Here is an 8,970-nt window from a genome sequence, read left to right as displayed (position 1 = left end):
CTGGCCCCACCACAGAGCGTGGCTGGGGCCAGCTGGCATCTGTGAAAACGTATATAAGAAAAGGCAGAAGACACCAAAGAGAGAGAGATAAGGAGTAACACAAATGAAAACACTGAGGTCAGTGAGGGAGGAATAGATACCCATGATATAGCAGCGCACCTCAGAAGGGCTGCTCGGAGGGGCAGTGAGAAGGCAGGAAAGGAATATAATTTTCTTTCTCTTATTCCTCCTACTTTCTCTCTAGTAAGACTGGCAAGGTTTTGTGAGTGAATGGCTATGTGGGAACTTGGCTACCTGTTGGCACAAACTTCATTGATCAGGATTTGGGGAGATTATGCTTTTTTGACACAAGACATGGAAGCACTGCTGAAAAAGCCCCCTAGCTTCTAGGCTGATTAATATTGTTGAAAAATTCACTATTCCTTTTTAAATCTTTTAAACGAGAATAAAATTGCATTAATTCCTTATGAAATTCTTACAATAATTTGAATTTGCAAGTAATACTCAGCAAAAGTTGCAAAATTAATCAGCTATCATTGTAGATAATTCTACCTTTGGAGAAGATTAGTATTCATGCTTATATTGGTTCATTGGCTTTTAATGGTAAAATGGTAGGGAAGGTGATCTAGGTAGGTATGTGGTTAATAAAGCTTAATATAAACACTTGACATCTGCTTTTTTTCCCCTACCCTGCTGCTCATTTTAAATTAGCTATCATGGCAATTCCTGCTCCAGGCTCTCCACAGGACTTTGCCCTGGTTTCCATTTGAAAAACTTTCATTTCAATAGGTGGGCTGAGAATTCCTGTACTTCCAAAATTACTGCTGTTCTACTTGCTGAGCCCTGTTAATGGCATCTCTCTCCATTACTTAACACAGCAACAATCAATGAACAGAAAAGAAACTACACAAAGGAGGTAAAATCAGGGTGATTTTCTAAATCCAAATGAATACTCATTTGGTTAGGGAAAAGAAAAAAACAACAAACTTTTTTTCCTCTAAATTTGTATTCTAGTTGCTGCTATGTAAATTTCTCTTCCTCTTTGACTAAGGGTGAATAGCAATAATCAAGTTTTTAATTAAAGGAGTGAAAGACTTGATATGATGAATAAATACAAGCTACAGAAAAATCAGTGCTGACAATTAAATCTCAGATATACTTTTGTATATTGATAAAAACACAGCACTTGAAAGCATGGAAATAATAATAATAATAATAATAATAATAATAATAATAATAATAATAATAATAATAATAATAATAATAGATGAAAAAATCTTAAAACAGGAAAGTGAGAGAAAAGGCCCCAAGCAGAGTCCATCATGATATACTCAAAAAATAAACAGCAATTTTCATTGAATTGGTTCAAAATACACTTAAACTAATTTGTTAAATGTTCTTTTTTCTGTTTATTTTTAATTGAAGAGTCACATTCGATTTTCAGACTTTGGACTTGCATGTATATTATACCCTAAGGCAGCACAAAATCTAAGGATTCCTCTGAAGACCCTCATCTTTGACAAGTGAGGCATAGCAGAAGAGTACCTGCTAGTAAAGACATGAATAAAAAATATATTGTTTGTCTTTCTTTAATTTAATTGTGTAGGGAGATTTCCAAACCTCAACTGTTTGAGTGTCAATCTAAACAAAAGCAATGCAATTTGTCTCAGAGGGCTGGATTGTGTTTGCTGTTAATGGGAAGAAATCTACTCAGAGATCTAAAATCAAAACTAAAGTGAAACCAAAACAACAGAAATCCTCAAAGGCTTTTGCAGAAACAGAAAACTGAGTTTAGAAGGGACCTCTGGAGGTCATCTGGTCCAAACTCCATTCTTGGGCAGGGCCACATAGAGGTGGCTTTAAAAACCTTAATATTAGAAAAAAGTTTTTTGTTTTAGACTCAATTTATACGTATTCCTGGATTCAGTTTTATCTATGTATTTATTGCCAAAAATTTGCATAAATTGCAGTAATTGAGGTATAATGAAATTTTGCAACAATAGAAGCCTAAGATCCCTTTAATAATATAGCTAGTATAATTTAAACAAATAAATGATGTCTTTTGAGTGTCTTCCATCTCAAATGAATAAACATCTGTGGCAGCAGTGTTTACTTTGATAATATTTCAGTACATACAGCTGGTATTTATAGGGCAGACATATAAGTCTAAAATGAATCTCAGCTTTTACCTCAAAATCTCGAAAGATCTCAGCATCAACCCACAGCAAAGCCTTGAATCGTAACAATCTGCATCTCATGATGCAAAGCAAAAATTATGCCTAACCTAACCAGGCACTCTGCAGGAAGGAGAGAGTATAAGGTAGACCTACTTATCAGTTTAACCAGGAGATATTTTGCATGCATCTATACTTACCATAATTTATTGGTCTTGTTCATATATCCAGGTATTCTTTTGCTCATTATATATATTATACTTATATATATATAAATCCATTATACTATCATTTGCCTGAAACTCCTAAGATCAATGGAAAAAAAAAAAAAAAAAAAGAAAAAAGCTGTGTTTTATTGCAAAGGCTTGACAAAAGTAGATTTTTTTTTGTGTACCAATTTTGGTTTTGGAAATGCAAACATTTCAGTTCATCTTTGCTACAGAACAGACAAACATAAAGTAATACACACACACACACAAAAATTGAAACACAAAACACCTTCTTGAGAAGATTGTGCCTTCTACTTGCTGGACTACATTGGTGAACTGACAGTCTTTGAAAGCAGGTAAGAAGTGAAAGCTTAGTATGGCTGAGATAACAAGTTGGGGAGTGCATTGTTTGTCTACTGGCGCCAAGCAGTGTTCTTAAGATTAGTGGTCCTAAGTCTTTCATTCATGGCATTACAAACTGACCATCACGATCTATTCGTTAATGACATACCAAGAAAAGGATAGAAACAATACAGCTATGTTTGAAAAACAGAAAACCTTAAAATGACAATTTAAGTGTTTAAATGTGCACAAAGTTATATTAAGCAAATCTTAGGATGTTTTGGACTAGAAAGAGTTTTCAGGTTTGAATCATTTTCTACATGACCATCTCTCTCCTCCGTCCTCAACCTTCTCTAACCATCCCACTATACATGCACCACAACAAAAGGGATTAGCTAAGAAAACTAAAGTGATTCCACTTTAAGAAATATGGTTAAACTGAGGAGTAACCCTGAGTCCATGTCAAGGCAAATCATTCATTGTGTTTTAAACTCATCCTTATGAATAAGTTTTTCCTTGATTTTCTGTATTACAGTATGAAATAGTACTGTTAAACAAGAAACAAAAAAGGTGTCCTTCTCATTTAAGATCATATATACTCTACTATTTTTTTTCCTGTGTTCTTTTGTCTTTTTATTACCTGGGATAACTTCATAAATAAAATGAAGATGTTTACCTACAGTAATGGGTACATTTTTCATGGAAACTACTTAGGCTAATCTGTGAAAGGTACTCTGTCTCCATTCAATATCAACCAATATAACAATAAATATCTAATCAAGATTTCTAAACAAGTACTCATTTGGTGTTAATCAATCTCTAGAGAAGTTGAAGTTTTGTCTTTCTCCAGTATATTGTTAGCATGCAAGTGGTGTATTCAGCATGCATGCCTGCACAATTTACAAAGACTTCTAGTGAACTCCCTACATAAGCAGGGATTGGATGGGACATGCAGACAATTATTTCTTGTATTAGAAATAGTGCAGTCAGCAGGAGCAGGAAAGTGATTGTCCCCTAGCACTCAGCTGTGTTGAGGCTGCATCTTGAGTACTGTATTCAGTTTTGGGTCTCTTGCTACAAGAAAGACATCGAGGTCCTGGAGCGTGTTGATAGAAGAGAAATGAAGCTATGAGGTGTCTGGAGCACAAGTCGTAAGAGGAGTTGCTGAGGGAGCTGGAATTGTTCAGTCTGGAACAGAGGAGGCTCAGGGAACACCTTATTGATATCTGCAACTGCTTGAAAGGGAGGTGGCAGTCAGCCTCTTCTGCCTCAAAACTAATCATAGGACTAGAGGGAATAGCCTCAAGTTGCACCTGGGGAGATGCAGTTTGGATATTAGGAAAAACTCTGAAAGAGTGGGTAAGTGCTGGAATGCGCTGCCTAGGAAGGTAGGAGTCACTGTCCCTGAAGGTGTTCCAGAAATATTTAGAAGTTATACTAAAGAGTATGGTTTAGTGGGAAATATTTATGGTAGGTGGATGATTGGACATGATGAACTTGGATGTATTTTTCAACCTTGGTGATTCGATGACTCTGATTATCTTTGGGGAAATAGAGTAATAACCAATGAGAGCTCTCAGCTCTCAGTGAAACCTTTATGAGCTGAATATTGATCTTTGAAGGCCTAATCCTTCATGAAGTTTTGAAACTAAGATGTATTTTACAAAGAGAGAAGAGGCTTGCATAGCAACAGTTTCAGTATCTTAGTGTTAGTTATAACTGAACACCCGTTATGGGTAGTCTCCCTAGCTTGATGAACATCCTACTGGCCAGTCAAGGAAGTTGGCGAGTTAATCGGTTAGTCAAACTACAAATGTTTCTGAAATATATTTTTGCGCTTCTATAGATGAGGCAGTACTGGAATCTCTAAGAATTACTGATAAAATAGCTCTCGTGGAGGGCAATAATAAGAGTAACTAAGTGAACTAAAGTCACCTGGCAGCATAGTTTGATCATCTTTCTCAATTCTTTGTGCTTTACCTTTTAGAAGTCAGATTTATAACTCTTTTAAATGTCCATGTAATTTCATTTGTCCATGACAGCAAGTGCTCTGCAATGAGGAAGAAACAAAATGGAATTCAGTATTTAGATTTTGGAATCTACTGCTCTTTGTCAAAAATCCACATGAGACAGTAAAATATTTTCTGTATGGATCAGCACTATGTGCATTTGGGATTTTTTTATTAAAAATATTATTAATTACATCTACATTACCTTTTTTGAACTGTTATCTTGAATAGGGAAATTGAGAAATAGAAATGACTGAAACATTGTTTTGCTGCTTTGAACCTGGAAAATAATACTAATACAAAAAAAAACTTCTTTCTATATAGCTTTTAACTTGAAATTATGCCAACTCCAGTAATTACCTTTTAAAGACTAATTAACTGATTAGAACTAAAATATTTTTCAGATAGAATATTTGAGTAAACTCCTGAAATTTGGAAATCCTGCTAGGGTTTGATTATTAAGGCTCTCCAACCTATAGAAAATGCCTAAATAATATTTGAATTTCAGATTAGCAGAAAAAAAAATTACCATGTATTTTCAGCAGTATTTCAGGAAACTTAGAAAAGATTACAGCCTTTCAACTCAGCACTGCTGCCTACTGAATAATTGTACTCATTCTTAGAGACTTTTCAGTGCTAGTCTTTCTACACCAAATTGTTTTCTTAAAAGATTTTGGGCTAATGAGCTGGCGGGCTTTAGTGATTTCTAAGTGTGATAGTAGCTAAAAGTTATTATGTAGTTATCCTGTTATTCAGGATAGATACAGATTGGGACCCAGGAGAAGATTAGCATAAGAAAGAGTAGACATCTATTTACAAGCGTACGTCTTTTCATTTGATTCATCCTATCTTTTTAGATATACAAGCAGTGTAGCTAGATCCAAGAAAAGATGGATGGACAGATATAGCGTATGTAGAGGCGATAGCTACATGATAAATTGTAGTACCATCCCATTTATTTATATTCACCTTTGACCATCTCACCTGCCCTTTGCCTACCAATTCATCTTCCCCGTGATGACTTATAAAATTTCAACTGCCTGAGAGTCTTCAGTTCATTCTGTCCTGTCATTCTTTGTTTCCTTCCAGTTTCTCCATCAATGTGAGAGAAGATTGTAACAGCCTGTTTGTTAATACAGATATGACAAAAGAAAAAGGCCCAAACCTTCACAAATTTGAAATTTGAATCTTGAGTACTCACCTTTCTTTACTTTAGAGACATTTTCAATAATAGTTGAAAATGAAGGTGGACAAATTGGCCTTATTTTATTTAACTTGAACTACTCAGGTTCTAGTGTTGAGCATCTTATCTCTCTCAGCAACCAGGGAAAAAAAGGCAAATCTAGTGCAAAATTAATGGTGTCCATTTTAGACTTCTAATTTAAAGCTATAAAAACAACACATCATAACCACAAAATACTTGTATTCATAAAATTCAGGACTACTGTAGTCTTCCCTTTATTTTGTTATTTTGGGGCAAAATTTTCAAGAACAAGAACAAGTCATATAATTGTTCCGTGCTACTGAGACCCATATTCTAAGGTCTGAAATATGGAAAGTTTTGGCTGTGTCAGTACTGCTGCAGGAGTGAAGTTATTTTCATCTTCTATATGAGTATGATTTAACCTGATAACCAATACCAAAATTAATTGTTTGGTTTCTTATTAGTGAGGGCTGCAGGTAGAAAAGCACCCTACCTGAGATATTTCTTCTTACTGTCTCAATCTTTCATTGAAGACTAAATGTAAAAGCCAAGGCCTGTGAGTTTCCAAGGCCATTTGCTGGTGGTCTACAGCACAAGGGGTATGAAAGCTTTGAAAATGTCTGACTTAGATTTTATTTATTTTTATTTTACTTTTCATTCCTAACAAAAAATATATCAGATTACTCACACGTTTCTGATAAAGATGCTAATAAATATTAATCATAAATAATGTTTTTAGAGCGTGAACACTTATGTAATTTAATCTAATCCATCAATATTTTAATACAGGCTTTTCTAAGTCAAGAAAGATGCATGGCTTGTTTCCAGGGAAAAAAATTATCAGTAATATTCGTGCTTGTATGACTTCTGTCCTGACATCCTCATTCAGAATGTGAGTGAATATAATTCTGAGTTTCTTTAGATCAAACAAGAAAAACTGAAAAAAAACTATATGTGAACAAGAAGAGTCTATTCACAAAAAATCTTACACTGATAAAAATATACAGTTTAAGTATAGATGATTCTCAGTATAACAGCCTAACTTGTCTATGAAAGCACAGAGTGTATGAATGTTCCCTGTTACACATTCCCTAGAATAGCTGCATTTTGGAATGTTTATCATAGTCTAACGTTACTCCTGTCAGATACCATGGAAAAAAAAATCTTGCTAGTTTATATGTTAACTTTAAGAAATGAAAAATGATAATAATTTGGCAGAATAATGCAACACTGTTCAGATCAAAATAGGAACTGAGCTAAACAGAGATGGCTGTTCTACTGATGCTTTCAAAATAAAAGCAGAATATTGAAACTTCAATGGAAATAGTACAGATTGTCTTCATTTTCTACACACGGCGACAAAGATACACTTCATATAATTTACTCTGTGTGCTTATGTTGCCATTCATATGGGCAGAACTGTACCACTGTCAGGGATGTCTAAGTTAGAATTTTGCTCATGACTTTCATATGTACAGGAGTAGACAACTCACTGAATATATGAAGTGCCATCAGAAAGACTGCTATGATGACACTATTGCTCATGCAACAACTTTTATGGATGTGTTTACTCCATGTCTACAAATAAATAACGACAAGGAAAATACCTTGATGTTCTGCTGACCACAGCCAGTCCACAGATGATCTAGACAAATGCCAGATTTATTACAGCTGGGAGGGGAACGCCATCATCCCATGCTGGAACTGTGGCTGCTTTTACCAGTGCATTAGATCTGAAATATAATCTCAGAATTAAACAGGTTGAGGTGCCATAACTTGAATTAAATATATTTTAGCTAAACTTGAAACAGATTTTTTTTTTTTCTAATGTTCTGGGATCAAAGGAGACCCACTGTGTGAGACTCACTGACTCTGCCTTTACAGAAAAATATATTACCCCTGAAAAAACTCACCAACTTTCTTAAACATAAAGTAGTCTGTGACATTTCAAGTAACTACTGGAATATATAAAGATACACCAATACTCTAGATTCTGGATAGGGACTGTGTAGCAATCATTATTCTAAGATGTGTGGGAGAACTCACTTTAAGATCTAAAATGTAGGGCAGAAGCTTTATATTCTTTCTTTACACTGAGCATAGTCAGAACATAGTCCATCATGTGCAAGTGGGAAAAGTGGAACCGTCACAATAGCAATTAAGTGCATATGCAATTATATATGCCTAAAACACAAGACTAATTTTTTTTTTTCTTCCCCAGACACTTCAGAGTAAATGTATCTCACTCAGTTTGTTCCATAACTGTTTTTAAGTGTAGTAATGCATCCTCAGCTACATAGAAAAACTATTTATTTACATTGGCAAGAGACAGGGAAATTAAGCCAGTGCTCAAACATTTGTTTCAAGCATTTGTCTTAAATCCTGCCTTTTAGGAAATAAACAACAATATTTAAATCCAGTTGCATACCAGACAATTCAAACAAAATACAGTCCAAACTGCTGTCGCAGTCAGTAGGATTTCCACAAAACCTGAAAGAACTATAAGTAAAACCAAATGTGGCTCCCCAGGACTGGCACAGAACCTGTGCTGATGGAGAGACAAGGAAGTGGGAAGGAGATCTGCTGATAGATTTAAGCTTTCCAATTGAAGAAATGGATGGCTGGGGTGGTGCCACCTACTCAGCACAGTCACTGTCCCTGCTGCACTGACCCTTCTCAGGAAAAATCAGTCTGTCATTCCAAGACAGGGTAAAAAGCAGAGCCTGAGACATTGCTGTTTAACCACCACAGAGATTAAGCAGATTAAGCAAATGTCTGTTTTGCTTATGCTAACAGCACAAATATAACATCAGGGTACATCCTCACCTGGGTCATATTTATAAAATTCTAAAAAATAATGTACAGTCACTATTTGTGAACCGAAACCCTATATATCAAGCCTATAAGTACACTTTTCAAATGATTTTATAAAATAAGAATCAGAAGGGAAAAACTCAGGACATTCTCAGCTAGAAAACAGTTCCATTTAGACTAATGTCTTTCAGATAAAAACCTAAATTCTTAAACAGTTT

The 8,970-nt window shown here is 35.0% G+C and overlaps 1 long non-coding RNA gene across 2 annotated transcripts in view; it reads right to left on the bottom strand.

The window, feature by feature from the left end:
* Positions 1–2,374: 2,374 nt before the first annotated feature.
* The window catches only part of LOC107305975, a 48,824-nt gene continuing 42,228 nt past the window's right edge, over positions 2,375–8,970 (bottom strand). Inside the window, exons 1-3 of one of the 2 annotated variants that reach the window (XR_004305613.1) lie at positions 7,546–7,665; positions 4,706–4,775; positions 2,375–2,479 (exon numbers count right to left, since the gene is read on the bottom strand). This is a non-coding gene — a long non-coding RNA (uncharacterized LOC107305975). Of the gene's footprint in view, positions 2,480–4,705; positions 4,776–7,545; positions 7,666–8,970 lie in introns of those variants that run through there. The other variant, XR_004305614.1, reaches the window with a different exon arrangement.

Source organism: Coturnix japonica, chromosome Z, assembly GCF_001577835.2.
Source record: "Coturnix japonica isolate 7356 chromosome Z, Coturnix japonica 2.1, whole genome shotgun sequence".
Taxonomy (NCBI): Eukaryota; Metazoa; Chordata; class Aves; order Galliformes; family Phasianidae; genus Coturnix; species Coturnix japonica.
The sequence above is the reverse complement of the archived record's forward strand: the minus strand, read 5'-3'. Positions and strand labels throughout refer to the sequence as shown.